The 14701-nt window shown below is 46.1% G+C and overlaps 1 pseudogene; it reads left to right on the forward strand.

Annotated features, from left to right (window-relative positions):
- The first annotated feature begins 2808 nt into the window (after positions 1–2808).
- LOC103223226 (cyclin-dependent kinases regulatory subunit 1 pseudogene) lies at positions 2809–3563 on the forward strand (annotated as a pseudogene).
- Positions 3564–14701: the final 11138 nt, after the last annotated feature.

The raw sequence follows: 14701 nt of genomic DNA on the forward strand, positions 1-14701 counted from the left end.
TCTTTTCTTAGCAATGCACAGCATTTATGCATTAGTCTGCTCAGGCTGCCCTAATGAAATACCATAGACGGAGTGGCTTAACAGACATTGATTTCTTGCAGTGCTGGAGGCTGGAAGTCTGAGATAAGGGTGCAGTGTGGTTGGGTCTGGTGAGGACCCTTTTCCAGGCTTGCAGAAAGCTGCCTTCTCACTGTGTCCTCATAAGGCAGAGGGAGAGCTCTGATGTCTCTTTCTCTTCTTATAAGGGCACCGATCCCATCACGAGGAGCCCACCTTCATGACCTCATTAAGCCTAATTATCTCCCAAAGGTCCCAGCCCCAAACACCATCTCATTGGGAGTTAAGGCTTCAATAGAGGAATTCGGGGGAACACATCATGGTCCAAAGCAGCTTATTGACATGATGATGACGCACTTCTGATTTTACCACTGAAACCTGTTTCTCCTGCTGTATTCCTTATGTTGGGGAAGACATTCTTTCCTCTCTGACTCCATTGCCTTGGTATGAGATGGGAGCTGACTGTCCGCCAGGCACTTGGGTTTTCTGGAGATTCCCTTACTGCCCTTAACTCCCATCCTGTGCCCCTGGGCACTGCTGCCCCACCAACTGCTGGATTTTCCAGAACCCACTCACACAGACGCAGAGACCCTCTCTGTTGGTTGAGATCCCCTGACTGGCACACTCAGGGGCTGCCCCTGAGATGAACGTTTCATGGACAAGTGGTGTATTCAGGAAGTGCTCCCAGGAGAAAGCTGTGAGCAAATTGGGACAGAAGGAAAGGGAAGGGAGAAAGGCCAAGCAAGGCAATGACTTCAGGTGAAGCCCCAGCATCAGTCTGATTCTGTGGGCAGCTCTGCGGTGTGTATTAGACCTCGGAGTTCGTTCTGACTCAGTGAGGTTTCAGGCCTTTCATGTTCCCACACTACCCAGTCGTTGGCTCAGGGCTGCACCCAGGGGCCTGTGAAGGTGCCCAAGGGCCGGCTTCCAGAAACACTCAGCAGCTGCAGTCTTTAGGAGCAAAGGCACACAGGACCCAGTAAGAATCATAAAAAGGCCAGGCACGGTGGCTCACGCCTGTAATCTCAGCACTTTGGGAGGCTGAGGTATGCGGATCACTTGAGGTCAGGAGTTGGAGACCAGCCTGGCCGCCATGGTAAAACCCTGTCTCTACTGAAAATACAAAAATTAGCTGGGCGTGGTGGCACATGTCTGTAATCTCAGCTACTCAGGAGGCTGAGGCAGGAGAATTGCTTGAACCCGAGAGGTGGAGGCTGCAGTAAGCCAAGTTCGCACCAGTGCACTCCAGCCTGGATGACAGAGCAAGACTCCATAGACCCCCACCTCAAAAATAATAATAATAATAATAAAAAAATACAAGTAGAGCACCTACAGTGTCCCCAACATCATGCTTATTGGGCTCTGGGGGCTGTTTATTTTATTGTCCAAACTTGTTTTTCCAGTGACCAGCTCTTCCTGTTGGTCTGACCCTAGCTTTCTACCTTTAAAACTCCTGTCTGAGAGGCTGAGGCCAGCTGCAGTGGGAAGAAAAGGGTATACAGAGAGTGTCACTCCTTCTGAGGCCACCGCTATTCACCCCCCATTCTGCCCCCCATTCTTCCAACATCCATCACAACTCATCACCATTCACATAAACTTTGACACACACTTTGTGTATTTCCATAATGTTGTCAGCTGCCCATAGAGCATCGAGAATATATTTCCCCATTCTAGAGTGCTGGTAACTCAATTTATAGCAATTTATTCCACAAACGCAGACAGTAACTCAACTGGTGAGAGGAGAAAAAATAAAAAAAAGGATCCTACCAAACCACCACTGTCTCAGCACTGGAAATCAAAATGGTAATGCATGGAATAGATTTCTGCAAGTAATAGTCTTGGTCGGCAGACGGGTGAGCTGAGTTAAATGCCTTCTAAGTAAATCTCAGCATGAATTATCTGTTCACTCAGACATGCACGCGTGGAGACTGGAGGCTGTGTGGACAGACAGCACATGCTTCTAACTTCCATTATCCCACACTGAGATTCTTTGTGAATAGCCACAGTCAAAGGAACTGGATATTTCCTGATCACTGTGACAGGTGGCTCCGAATGTGAGGGGAGGCATTCATTCATTCCTTTATTCATTCATTCATTCTTCAAGGCTTTGTGAGGCCCCAGATGTGCCAAGCATTGTGCGGGGCGTTGAAGGTGCAGAGATGCAGAGATGAATCAGACAAGGTCCCTGCCCTGTGGACTCAAAGTCTGGTGGTGGGGACAGAGCAGCAGACAGGTCAGGTGGTGAATGTTAGCATGCTGCAAAAGCAGGCAAGGTTGCAGGCTTTGTAGCCAGACCAGCAGCGTTGGAATCTGGGCCCTGCCACTTACTTGGATGGGGAAGATGCTTTACCTGGGTTTCCTCATCTATGAGATGGGGCTAGAAATACTGTCTGCCTAAGGGTGGATGTGAGGTAACATAGTGAGTATAAAATGCATAGCAGAGGCCAGGCGTGGTGGCTCACGCCTGTAATCTCAGCACTTTGGGAGGCCGAGGCGGGCAGATCACTTCAGGTCAGGAGCTCGAGACCAGCATGGCGAAACTCTGTCCCTAGTAAAAAATACAAAAATTATCCGGGTGTGGTGGCATGCACCTGTAGTCCAGCTGCTTGGGAGGCTGAGATGGGCTTGGACCCCGAGGCGGAGGTTGCAGTGAACCGAGATCACGTCCTGCACTCCGACCTGGGTGACAGAGTGAGACCCTGTCTCAAAAAAAGAAAAAAAAAAGCGTGCTGCTGGGAGTTGCTTGGAGGTTGGCGGCGCGGGGTTGAAGGCTAGCAAACGGAGCGATCATGTCGCACAAACAGATTTACTATTTGGACAAATACGACGACGAGGAGTTTGAGTATCGACATGTCATGCTGCCCAAGGACATAGCCAAGCTGGTCCCTAAAACTCATTTGATGTCTGAATCTGAATGGAGGAATCTTGGCGTTCAGCAGAGTCAGGGATGGGTCCGTTATATGATCCATGAACCAGAACCTCACATCTTGCTCTTCCGGCGCCCACTACCCAAGAAGCCAAAGAAATGAAGCTGGCAAGCTACTTTTCAGCCTCAAGCTTTACACAGCTGTCCTTACTTCCTAACATCTTTCTGATAATATTATGTTGCCTTCTTGTTTCTCACTTTGATATTTAAAAGATGTTCAATACACTGTTTGAATGTGCTGGTAACTGCTTTGCTTCTTGAGTAGAGCCACCACCACCATAGCCCAGCCAGATGAGTGCTCTGTGGACCCACAGCCTCAGCTGAGTGTGACCCCAGAAACCACGATGTGCTCTGTATCCAGAACACACTTGGCAGATGGAGGAAGCATCTGAGTTTGAGACCATGGCTGTTAACAGAGATCATGTAAACTTGCTGTTTTTGTTTTTTTCCTGCCGGGTGTTGTATGTATGGTGACTTGTGGATTTATGTTTCAGTGTACTGGAAACTTTCCATTTTATTCAAGAAATCTGTTCATGTTAAAAGCCTTGATTAAAGAGGAAGTTTTTATAATCTAAAAAAAAAAAAAAAAAAAAAAGCATAGCCGAGAGCCCGATTATAGTAAGTGCTCAATAAATATTAGTTGTTGCTACCACTGTTACTGATATCCGTACAGAGCTCAACGTAAGGAGTAAGGAATGTTTTTGTTATACGCACATCAGGTGGGTGACAGACAGTCCAATGACCACAACAAAGGAAGATTTAACATGGGAATTTCATTGCTTGCAACAAGGAAGGAGGACATTGGAAAGAGTGTCCAAAGCAGTGCCTCCCCAAACAAAGGTGAAAACAGAGCATTTATTAGGCTGATTAGCCGAGTCATTATATGTACAGGTGCAGTTGCCGAGCATGCTTCTACGGACGTTGCAGCCATAGAAAATGGCCAATAAGCTCCTCCCTGGGTGGGGTGTTTTGCTTTGGTGATGAGGAGAATTTCTCAAAGTTCACTCGAATTCAGGCATCTCTGGAGCCAACCAGTTTTTGTTTTGCCAGGGTTAGTCTTCTTTTTGAAACTTTTGAAACAACAAAAACTCAAAGTGCAACAGTTACAAGTGGGTACTTTTTCACAGTGAGTATCCCCAAATCCGGGGACCCTGGGTTACATTTTGACAGAGGAGGAGGTGATGCTCATTTAGAGATCTGAGCAGTGTTGGTGCACCTGAGTCAGGAAAGGGACTGAAGTGCAGAGGAGGAAGGATGAGCAAAGACTCAGAGTGGGCAGAAGCTTAAACAACAGACATTTATTTTCTCATGGTTCTCAGGGTTAGAAGTCCACGGTCAGGGTTCAAGCCAATTCCGTTTTGGTGAGGACTCTCTTCCTGGCTTGCAGACAGCTGCCTCGTGCTGTGTTCTTGCATGGTCTTTCCTCTGTGCATGTGCAAACAGAAATTGAGATCTCTGTGTCTCTCCTCTTCTTTTCTTTTGTTGTTTTTTGAGATGGAGTCTCACTCTGTTACCCAGGCTGGAGTGCAGTGGTGCAGTCTTGGCTCACTGCAACCTCCGCCTCCCAGGTTCAAGTGACTCTCCCGCCTCAGCCTCCCAAGTAGCTGGGACTACAGGCAGGTACCACCACACCTGGCTGATTTTTGCATTTTTAGTAGAGACAGGGTTTCACCATGTTGGCTGGACTGGTCTCAAACTCCTGACCTCAGGTGATCCACCTGTTTCGCCTCCCAAAGTGCTGGGATTACAGGTGTGAGCCACCACACCCAGCCCCTTCTTTATCTTTTTTTAAAGACAGGTCTCACTCTGTTTCCCAGGCTGGAGTACAGTGGTGTAAACACAGCTCACTGCAGCCTCAAACTCCTGGACTCAAACAATCCTCCCACCTTAGCCTCCTGTGTAGCTAGGACTACGGGTGAATGCTGTGACACCTGGCTGATTTTTAAATTTTGTATAAAGACGTTGTCTCACTGTGTTTCCCAAGTTGGTCTTGAACTCCTGGCTTAAGTGATCCTCCTGCTTCAGCATCCCAGAATGCTGGGATTACAGGCATGCACCATGGTGCCCAGCCTCTCTTCTTACAAGGAAACCAATCCTATCAGATTAGGCCCTGCCCTTATGACCCTAATCACCTCCCTAAAGATCCCATCTCCAAATATAGTCACATTAGGGGTTAGGGCATCAACATATAATTTGTTGGGGGGTACACAAACATTCAGTCTATGACAGAATCACTGGAATACTCCATCTATGGCATATTTCCCTACTTAGTAGCTGTGTGACCTTAGGATCTATAACATTAGGTCAATAGTGGCTGACTCTTGGGACTTTTGTGTGGATTAATCCAGGGAATATGTTGTGTTGGAGTGACAGGAAATGTTGAAGCCTGGGGTTGTTTGGGAAAGTGATAGAGCAGGACACGGCTCACAGCAGCAGGAGGAGAGCAGTCGGGGTACAGGAGCATTTTTGGCACCCACGAGTGAAGAGGTTGCCTGTCCCAGTGACCCACAGAGTCTCTGGAGCAGTCAGTACTCAGGTGTGTATGGAAATTTTAACAACCTGTCCAAGACTTCCACTTCTGTTGCTGTGGACAACCCATGCTGCAAGAGCTATGGGGGCCTTTTGTATCAAAAGATGTTGTATGTGCCACCAGCCAATCGAAATGAGACATGACTAATCTCATCAGTCCTTTCTCAGTTGAATACATTCTGACTCCTTCCTTAGCAACAGTAGGAATGCAACCTGAAAAGGAAAATTGGATGAGCCAACAAGGCTGGACAACAAGCCGACCGTAGATCCATGAACCTCAGGAATGGTCTTTAGTGGCTCGGGTTTACAGCATGGCAGTAGTCGTGTATGGAACAGTCCCATCTTGCACAAGACTCGCATCTCAAAGCTGTGGCTTCCAACTGACTATTGACAATGTTAAAAAATTTATAACTCATATGAATTGTAGGTCACCTTGTGTCCAGGCTCAACACAAAGCTCATACTGCAAAGAAACCTCAGTCTAGAAAGCAACTGAAAAGGCAATTTAATTTTTTAGTATAGTCCTTTTAAGAATGGTGCAGGAGGCCAGGCGTGGTGGCTTGCACCTGTCATTCCAGCACTTTGGGAGGCTGAGGCGGGCGGATCACGAGGTCAGGAGTTTGAGACCAGCCTGACCAACATGGCAAAATCCTGTCTCTACTAAAAATACAAAAAGTAGCCAGGTGTGGTGGTGCATGCCTGTAATCCCAGCTACTCAGGAGGCTGAGGCGAGAGAATTGCTTGAACCCCATAGGCGGAGGTTGCAGTGAGCTAAGATTGTGCCATTGCACTCCAGCCTGGGTGACAGAGTGAGACTCTGTCTCAAAAAAAAAAAAAAAAAAAAAAAAAAAAAAATCGTGTGGGGAATTTACATAAAAAGGCAAAGAAAAACTTTATTTATTTATTTTTATTAATTTTTTTTTGAGACGGAGTCTTGTTCTGTCACCCGGGCTGGAGTGCAGTGGCCGGATCTCAGCTCACTGCAAGCTCCGCCTCCCGGGTTTACGCCATTCTCCTGCCTCAGCCTCCCAAGTAGCTGGGACTACAGGCGCCCGCCACCTCGCCTGGCTAGTTTTTTGTATTTTTTAGTAGAGACGGGGTTTCCCCGTGTTAGCCAGGATGGTCTCAATCTCCTGACCTCATGATCCGCCCTCCTCGGCCTCCCAAAGTGCTGGGATTACAGGTTTGAGCCACCACGCCCAGCAAGAAAAACTTTAAACTCCTTTATCCTTCTTTCTCATAGTTTTAATATCTCCCCCATACAAAGCCTTCTTAACTCCATCCTCCCAGCTGTCATTACTCTTGCTTCCCCCTTCTGTGTAGTTAAACTACTTATTTATTCATTTAAATTTGTATTGTGTCTCTGCTAAGTGCCAAGATGTGTGATGAACATGATGACAGAACAGTTATGGTTCTTGCTTCCTCAAGTTTATATCCTTTGAAGTTGTGGGCATCTAGTATCTTTTCCACCCTCCCCTGGAAGATTCCTAAAAGCCACTGGTCTTACATGAAATTGATAACTTGGAAAGGATCATCAGGACAAGAAAGACAGATCTTATATTTGCTTATATTTTATTTTATTTTGAGATGGGGTTTTGCTCCTGTTGCCCAGGCTGGAGTGCAATGGTGCCATCTTGGCTCGCTGCAACCTCTGCCTCCCAGGTTCAAGCGATTCTCCTGTCTCAGCCTCTTGAGTAGCTGGGATTACAGGTGCCCGCCACCATGCCCAGCTAATTTTTGTATTTTTAGTAGAGATGGGGTTTCTCCACGTTGGCCATGCTGGACTTGAACTCCTGATCTCAGGCGATCTGCCTTCCTTGGCCTCCCAAAGTGATGAGATTGCAGGAGTGAGCCACCACACCCGGCCTGATCTTATATTTGAAAGGAGCTTTGGAGGTCATCTGGCCCGGTATCCAGGGGTCTAGACTGAGAGGACCCCCCTCTGCAGTCTTCCTGGAATTACCTAGGCTTTGCCTTGGCTAATCCAGCCTATCATCTGCAGGGGACTGTGGCCTTTCCCACACTGTTCACTGTAGTAACCCCCACATCTGGACCATGAGGTGCTCAGTGAACAATTGTTGACTTTTGGATGAATGAGGAACTCTTGATTCTAGGAGGCAGCCTGTGCCATGATTGGACAACTGTAACTTTTAAAGAAAATCCATGACATTGAGCCCAAATCTGCCTTCCTGTAACATAGCTCCATCCTTCTGAGCCCTACCGGCACAGAATGGCAGCTGCCAACAAAGCTGTCCTCTCCGGGTCGGATTCTAAGACAATTGCTGTAGTTCCTTTTAGGAATTGCTTGTGGTGTTTATTTCTGAGTCACACCAAGGAATCTAGCTTGGTGTTTTTTCTTAATTTAGTGTCTTGGAGACTTCTCAGTGTTGGGATTTGTAGTGATCTCATATTTAGACCAAGGGAAACTCAGAGGTCTAGGGAGGGCATAGTAGGGCTGCAGAAATCGTATGGTAAGCTGACTATCTCTCAGGGCTCATCACTGTCCAAGCTACAGATTTAAATTGGATGTATAAATGTTGTTGCTAGCTGCTAGGTTTTTTCATTTATTTATTTATTTAATGAATTATTCATTCAACCACTGATTTATTCAACAAACATTTAACTAGCGTTTACCACGTGCCAAATTCTATGTTAACAACGTGATACTGAGATGAATGGGGAACCCCTTTCTCCAGAAGCTCTTAGCCTAGTGGGGGGAAACAGACAAGAAGATGAATAGTTGCAACATAATGTGATTATGTCCTATAATAATCGTCTTCATAAGGAACAATGGGTGTTCCGGGTGGGAGTGGGGACAGGGCCCATTCTGCTTAGCGGATGGCATCAGGGAAGTCGTTACTGAAGAACTGATACTTGTGGAGCTGAATTTTGGAGGTGAAACTGGTAGATGGCATCGAAGAAGGTGTTGGAAGACATTCCCAGGTAAGGGTAGAGAAAATGCAAAAGCATGTGGGTAGGGCGTGAAGGAGCCTGGTCTGTTTGGGAAACTGGGTGTGTATTTGGATGGCAGGATTGGAGCATATGTGTCGCAGAGCCACAGTGGAGGGGAGGCAACGGCAGACCTCAGAGGGCAACCCCCCCTAGCTCAGAGCCACTCTTGATGTTCTCAACATACTTTCCCTTAACTCTCTATGTGTAATGTGGAGTTATCGGCTCTATGCAGATCAGAAAAGTATAGCCAGGTTTTTTTAAAAAATCACTGAAAATGTGAATATAATTAACAGTTGAGATAGTACAATGCATTTGTGTATCCATCACTCATATTAAATAATTACTACATTTATTCTATTCATTTTTTTCTTCTTGGCCAAAATATTTGTAGTCATTTTATGCGGCAGTAGATAACTAACACAGATAGGCTTGGCTGCAAGTAACAGAGAACCTGCTAGCAGTAGCTTAAAGAGTAGGGAGGTTGATTGTTAGTGAACAGGAAAGTAGATACTTCCAGAACTGTTTCAACCACTCAGTGATGTTGTCCTAGACCCAGATCTTAATCTGTTGGCTCCATTATTCTCAGCACGCAGGGGATTTCTTCTAAGTGAGGCATCAGGTCCTCACCACAATGACCTAGCAGTAAGGAAGAGGGTGTCTCTCTCTTACTAGGGAGAAATAGCTTTCCCAGAAGCACCGAGCAGACTTCCCTGAGCATCTCATTTTCTGGAACTGGGTCAAATGCCCATACCTGGACCTAGTATCTGGGAAAGAGAGATAAGATTGCATGACTCTTTTGGACTATATCACAATTCATATCCTGAGGCTGGGTAGTTTGCTACTGGAATAAAACTGATGTTTTCTTAACAAGAAAGAGGGGAGAAATGACAACTAGAGTGATCACTGTCAGTATCTGCCAGGTCAATACTGCATGTCGACAGGGGGTTATATATGACCTTTTCCACACATTAAGCCTGCACATCAGGCCTCTTACTTCAGCCTGGCAGGAGCTAGAAGGAACTTTTTCTCCCTCTGGCTGACAGCTGTCATCACCATTGATTCCCACTGCATTGTGGAATGCAGTGCGGTGCATCTGATGATAACAGATACCCAATCCTCAGGGCTGGGACCCCTTTGAGCATGTCTTTTTCCCCTAACTCAAATGAAAAGAATGCACATGTGTTATAAAAGGATAGTGGACCTCAAAATAATGAGTCAGTCGATGTCAAAATCTGGCCTGTCATTATCTGCAGCGTTACACTGGGAAAAGAACAGAACTCTGTGAGCTTCAATTGTCTTATCTGTAAAATGGGGATAATAACATCCACCTCATATGGTTATTGTGAAGACTGAATAAGAAACCACATGCTAAGCATCTAGCACAGTGCCTACTGTGTAGTGAGTACTTCCTACAGTAGTCAGGCATCTGCTGAAATAATGCTGAGTAACAAACATTCCCCAAACTTGCTGGCATACAGCCACAAGCATTTACTTTTCTTGCATGGTCCTGTGGGTCAGCTGTGGTTTTGCTGGGCTCTTCTGGTGTTCGTTGGGCTTGGCTCCAGGTTCAGGCCTGTTGCACTTGTCTACTCTGGGACTAGCAGCACCAAGGACATGCTCTTCTCAAGGCACTAATGGAACCCGAGAAGCCAAGCCAAGCCATGCAAGTATGTTGAAAGTCTGTCCATTTCATGTCTGCTCACATTCCATTGGCCAAGGCAAGTCACACAATGAGACTGAACATCAATGGGGTAGGGAAATATACTCTATAGGGAGGCCCTGAGGAATCACACAATAAAGGACTTACACTTTTATTACAGGGAGAGCAAGAAGAATTGTGAACAATAATGTAATCCATCTCAGTGGAATAACACTATTATCCCTTGTGTGCAAAAAATAAATGCTTAATAAAGGCTCTGAGTTTTGGAGTTAATTGTGCAGCTTTATTGCTGCAGAAGCATGACTAATACGTGCTTTTTCCTCCTTCCTATAACATTAAAGCAGAAAAATACATACTCCTCATTTTCTTTCCCCTAAGCCCCACTCCACAGTGTGACCGTTGACCCCAGTGGAGGGATCCCTGGTTCACAGCCACCCCTCCTAGACACACTTCACCACTCTGCATTTTTTACAGTGGCCAGTCACATGAGACAGAAATGCACTTCGAACTAGTTTGGGCGAAAAAGGAATATTTGGCTCACATGACCATAAGGAGCATAGGGGTTCGGTTGTACTTCAGGAACAATAGGAATGGGGGTTTTGAATGCTGCGAGGAGTCTCTCCTCATCCCATCTTTGCTGTATTTGTTTGTCAGTTTCATTCCTCAGGCTGGCTTCATCCCCATCGTAGGGACCATCGTTCCTTAATTTCACCACCAGACAGGGGCTGAGATTTCTTTTCTCTGCCCAGTATCCAGGGGAAGGGTTCTGATTGGCTTGGTGTGAATCAAAGGCCAACTCTGGGCCAGTCCCTGACTGAGGCCAGGGCAATAGGCTCCTATACCTGGCCCGCCTTGAGTTAGGGCAGGAGCAGAAAGGCTGAGCAAGTGGCACCTCCCGTGGTTGGGTGGTGTGGAAACATCCTCCAGGATGTAGCTGTGATTTCAGACAAAGTAATGTGTCCCTACCCACTATCTCCTGAAGCCCTCAAGCTTAAGAGTGCATTGAGAAGTGGGAGCACCATTTTTATCTTTGACTTGTTGGCAGCACCCATTTGATTTAAAAAAAAAAAATGTTTCTTCTTCTAAAGCTAATGTTTGAGGTTTTCTAAAGGACTATGCAAGTGTGTGTGTGTGTGTGTGTGTGTGTTCATGGAGTTTTCACTCTTGTTGCCCAGGCTGGAGTGCAATGGCATGATCTCGGCTTGCTGCAACCTCTGCCTCCCAGGTTCAAGCAATTCTCCTCCTCAGTTGCTTCCTGAATAGTTGGGATTACAGGCACGTGCCACCATGCCCAACTGATTTTTTTTTTTTTTTTTTTTTTACTAGAAACAGGGTTTCTCCATGTTGGTCAGGCTGGTCTCAAACTCCTGACCTCAGGTGATCCACCTGCCTTGGCCTCCCAAAGAGCTGGGATTACAGGCGTGAGCCACTGTGCCCCGCCAGGACTATGCAAGTGTTTTAACCAGGGGACTCCTGGGTACTTCAATTGGGACTTGCTGCCAAGGACCTATGCACTGCACTTGGAAACTGAGGCCTGAAAACCCACTTTCTACTGCTGACAATTCTCTCTCTTTTCCTTTTTTCCAGAAAGGACAACTCACATTTTCTTCCTAGATATCTGGTGTGTGGCTTCATGCTATGGTTCAGTCCAGAGAATGGTTCAGACTCTCTCAGTAGGGTTGGGAGCTAGATGGACTTGTTAGCAAAGTCAAACCTGGTGAGGTTTAGCTGGGAAGGGACAAGAATGCACACTGAGCTATTGTAAATGGACATGCCAAACTTTACGCATCCACAGGAACTTACTGCTATCAACTGAGTGTTTGTGTCCCACACCCCCGCATGACCCCTGCCAACTGGAATTATGGTTCTTATCAAAGAGATGCCAGAGAACTCTCATGTCTCTTCTGCCATGTGAAGATAACAACGAGAAGACAGCTGTCTAGGAACTGGGAAGTGGGTCCTCACCAAACACCAAATCTGCCCACAGTTTGATCTAGGACTTTCCAGCCTCCAGAACTGTGAGAAATACATTTCTGTTGTTTATAAACAACCTGGTCTATGGCTGTTTGTTATAGCAGCCTGAATAGACTAAGATACATCTCCAGAATGCCCCTTTGGAAAGGGACATGTCTTAGGTCCCAGCTGGGCCTGTCTTGTTTTCCTAGAGCAGCTGATAAAGGCAGACATCTGGAAGCAGAGCCTCTGCTAAAGTGAAGCCTTCACTGGATGTAAGGACAGGTGTGGGTGCAGGGGCTAGAGCGATGTCTACTAGACCAATGAGTCTCAAATGCACATTATGATCATTTGGGAAGTTTATAAAAATTCCAGTGCCCCAGCTGAATCCCACACCAGCTACACCAGAGTCTCTAGGAATAAGGTCCGGACATCAGACGTCAGACATCAGATACCAGACATCTCTAGGAGTGGGATCTAGACATTAAAACTCCATAGGTGATTCCAATGTACAGCCACATTTGAGAACCTGTGATCATTGTAGAGAGAAGTCAGCAAATATCTTCTTGGTGAAGGGCTGGATAGTAGATATTTTCAGCTTAGGCCATGAAATCTCTGTTGTAATCACTTAACTCTGCCGTTGTTGTGAAAACAGCCACAGACAATGTGTAAATAAATGAGTGAGGTTGTGTTTTTTTTTTTTTTTTTTTTGAGACAAGGATCTTGTCTCAAAGGATCTTGCTCTGTTGCCCAGGCTGGAGTACAGTGGCTCATTGTAGCCTTGACTTCCCAGGCTCAAGCAATCCTCCTGCCTCAGCCTCCCAAGTAGCTGGGACCACAGGTAAGTGCCACCATGCCTGGTTAATTTTTTAATTTTTTGTAGGGACAGGGTTTCACTATGTTGCTCAGGCTGATCTCGAACTTCTAGGCTCAAGAGATTCTCCCATGTTGGCCTCCCAGAGTGCTAGGATTACAGCCATGAGCCACCATGTGCAACTGAGGTTGTGTACTAATAAAACTTTATTTACAAAATTGGCGACAGGCTGGGTTTGGCCTGTGGGATCTAGTTTGCTGACTTCTGTCTGTTCTAGACCCTGCTACACAGTTTGGGTTATAAGCATCACCTGGGAGCTTGTTGGAAGTGCAGAGTCTTGGACCCCATTCAGACCTATGGGACCAACATCTTCATTTTAATGAGATACTACAAACTGATTTATATGCACATTGAAATTTATAAAGCACTAATCCAGACCAGCAGTTCTCCAAGTGTGGTCCCTAAGTCAGTACCATCACATCACCTGGGAGCTTTTTAGAAATGCAACCCTCAGGCTCTACATCAGACCTGCTGAATCAGAAACTCTGGATGACTCTGAGGTGCCTTAAACGTTGAGAACCACTGATCTAGACAAGTGGTTCTCAAACATTAACTCATTTGAGGAGATTTAAATAATCCCCAGGCATAGGCCTCACCTTGGACCAATTACCACAATCTCTGTGATACAGACCTAGGCATCAGCATTAAAAAAATTAAGCAATTCCAAGGTGCAGGTGAGTTTGAGAACCAGTGCTATGGGAAGAATAAGTTTATCAAGAGTGTGGTCCCCCAGCCCCAGAAGCTGCTTTAGTGCAGCAGGCAATGTCAGAAAGGCACACCCTGGGTAGCAGGCCTGTGGCAGACACTGTTGGCTGAGGAGCCAACAGCTTCTCTTATTTTCCTTCTCAGAGAAACCATGTGCTTTAGTAGATGCCGGGTCTTTTCTCAGCCTCAGGGAGGAGATCAAGATTGGCCAGGCTAGTGAATGGTTTAGGCAAGGATGTATGAACCAATCCTGGCCCAAGGAACTGAGAGGAAGTCTGCTGTAGGGAACTCCCTTGTTTTTGCTGGATGCAATATGTGATGCCTAGAAGAGTTGTAGTCTTTTTATGCCCATGAGGCCTGCTGAAGCTCACAGAGCAGAAAGAAAGCAAGTACCTGAGTCCTTGAAGCTGGTGTCAGACCACTGAGTTGACCAACCCTGGATTTCCTTGGACAGCTTGTTATGTGAGATGATGAATCTCTTATCATCTGTATTAGTTTATTTTCACACTGCTATGAAGAAATATTTGAGACTGGGTAATTTATGAAGAAAAGAGGTTTAATTGATTCACAGTTCTGCATGGCTGGGGAGGCCTCAGGAAACTTAATCATGGTGGAAAGAGAGCAAACATGTCCTTCTTCACTTGGCGGCAGGAAGGAGAAGAATGAGAGACGTGTAGAGTGAAGTGGGGGGAAAAGCCCCTCCCAAACCATAAGATCTTGTGAGATCTCACTATTATGAGAACAGTTCCCATGATTCAATCATCTCCCACGAGGTCCCTTCCCCAACACGTGGGAATTACAATTCAAGATGAAATTTGGGTGGGGACACAGAACCAGACCATATCATCATCTAAGCCACTTTTAGTTGGGTCTTCTGTTACCTGTAGCCCAGAGCATTCTAACAGATTTGGGGGAATAATCACTGGTTTGTGATGTCAAGATTATAGAGATTTGTCTGAAGGTTTGCCACAACCATCTATGGGTGGGTCAGTGAAGAAGAACTAGGATATATTGAACACCTACCTTGGGCCAACACATTTTTCTTA

This window comes from Chlorocebus sabaeus, chromosome 19, assembly GCF_047675955.1.
Source record: "Chlorocebus sabaeus isolate Y175 chromosome 19, mChlSab1.0.hap1, whole genome shotgun sequence".
In the NCBI taxonomy this organism is placed as follows: Eukaryota; Metazoa; Chordata; class Mammalia; order Primates; family Cercopithecidae; genus Chlorocebus; species Chlorocebus sabaeus.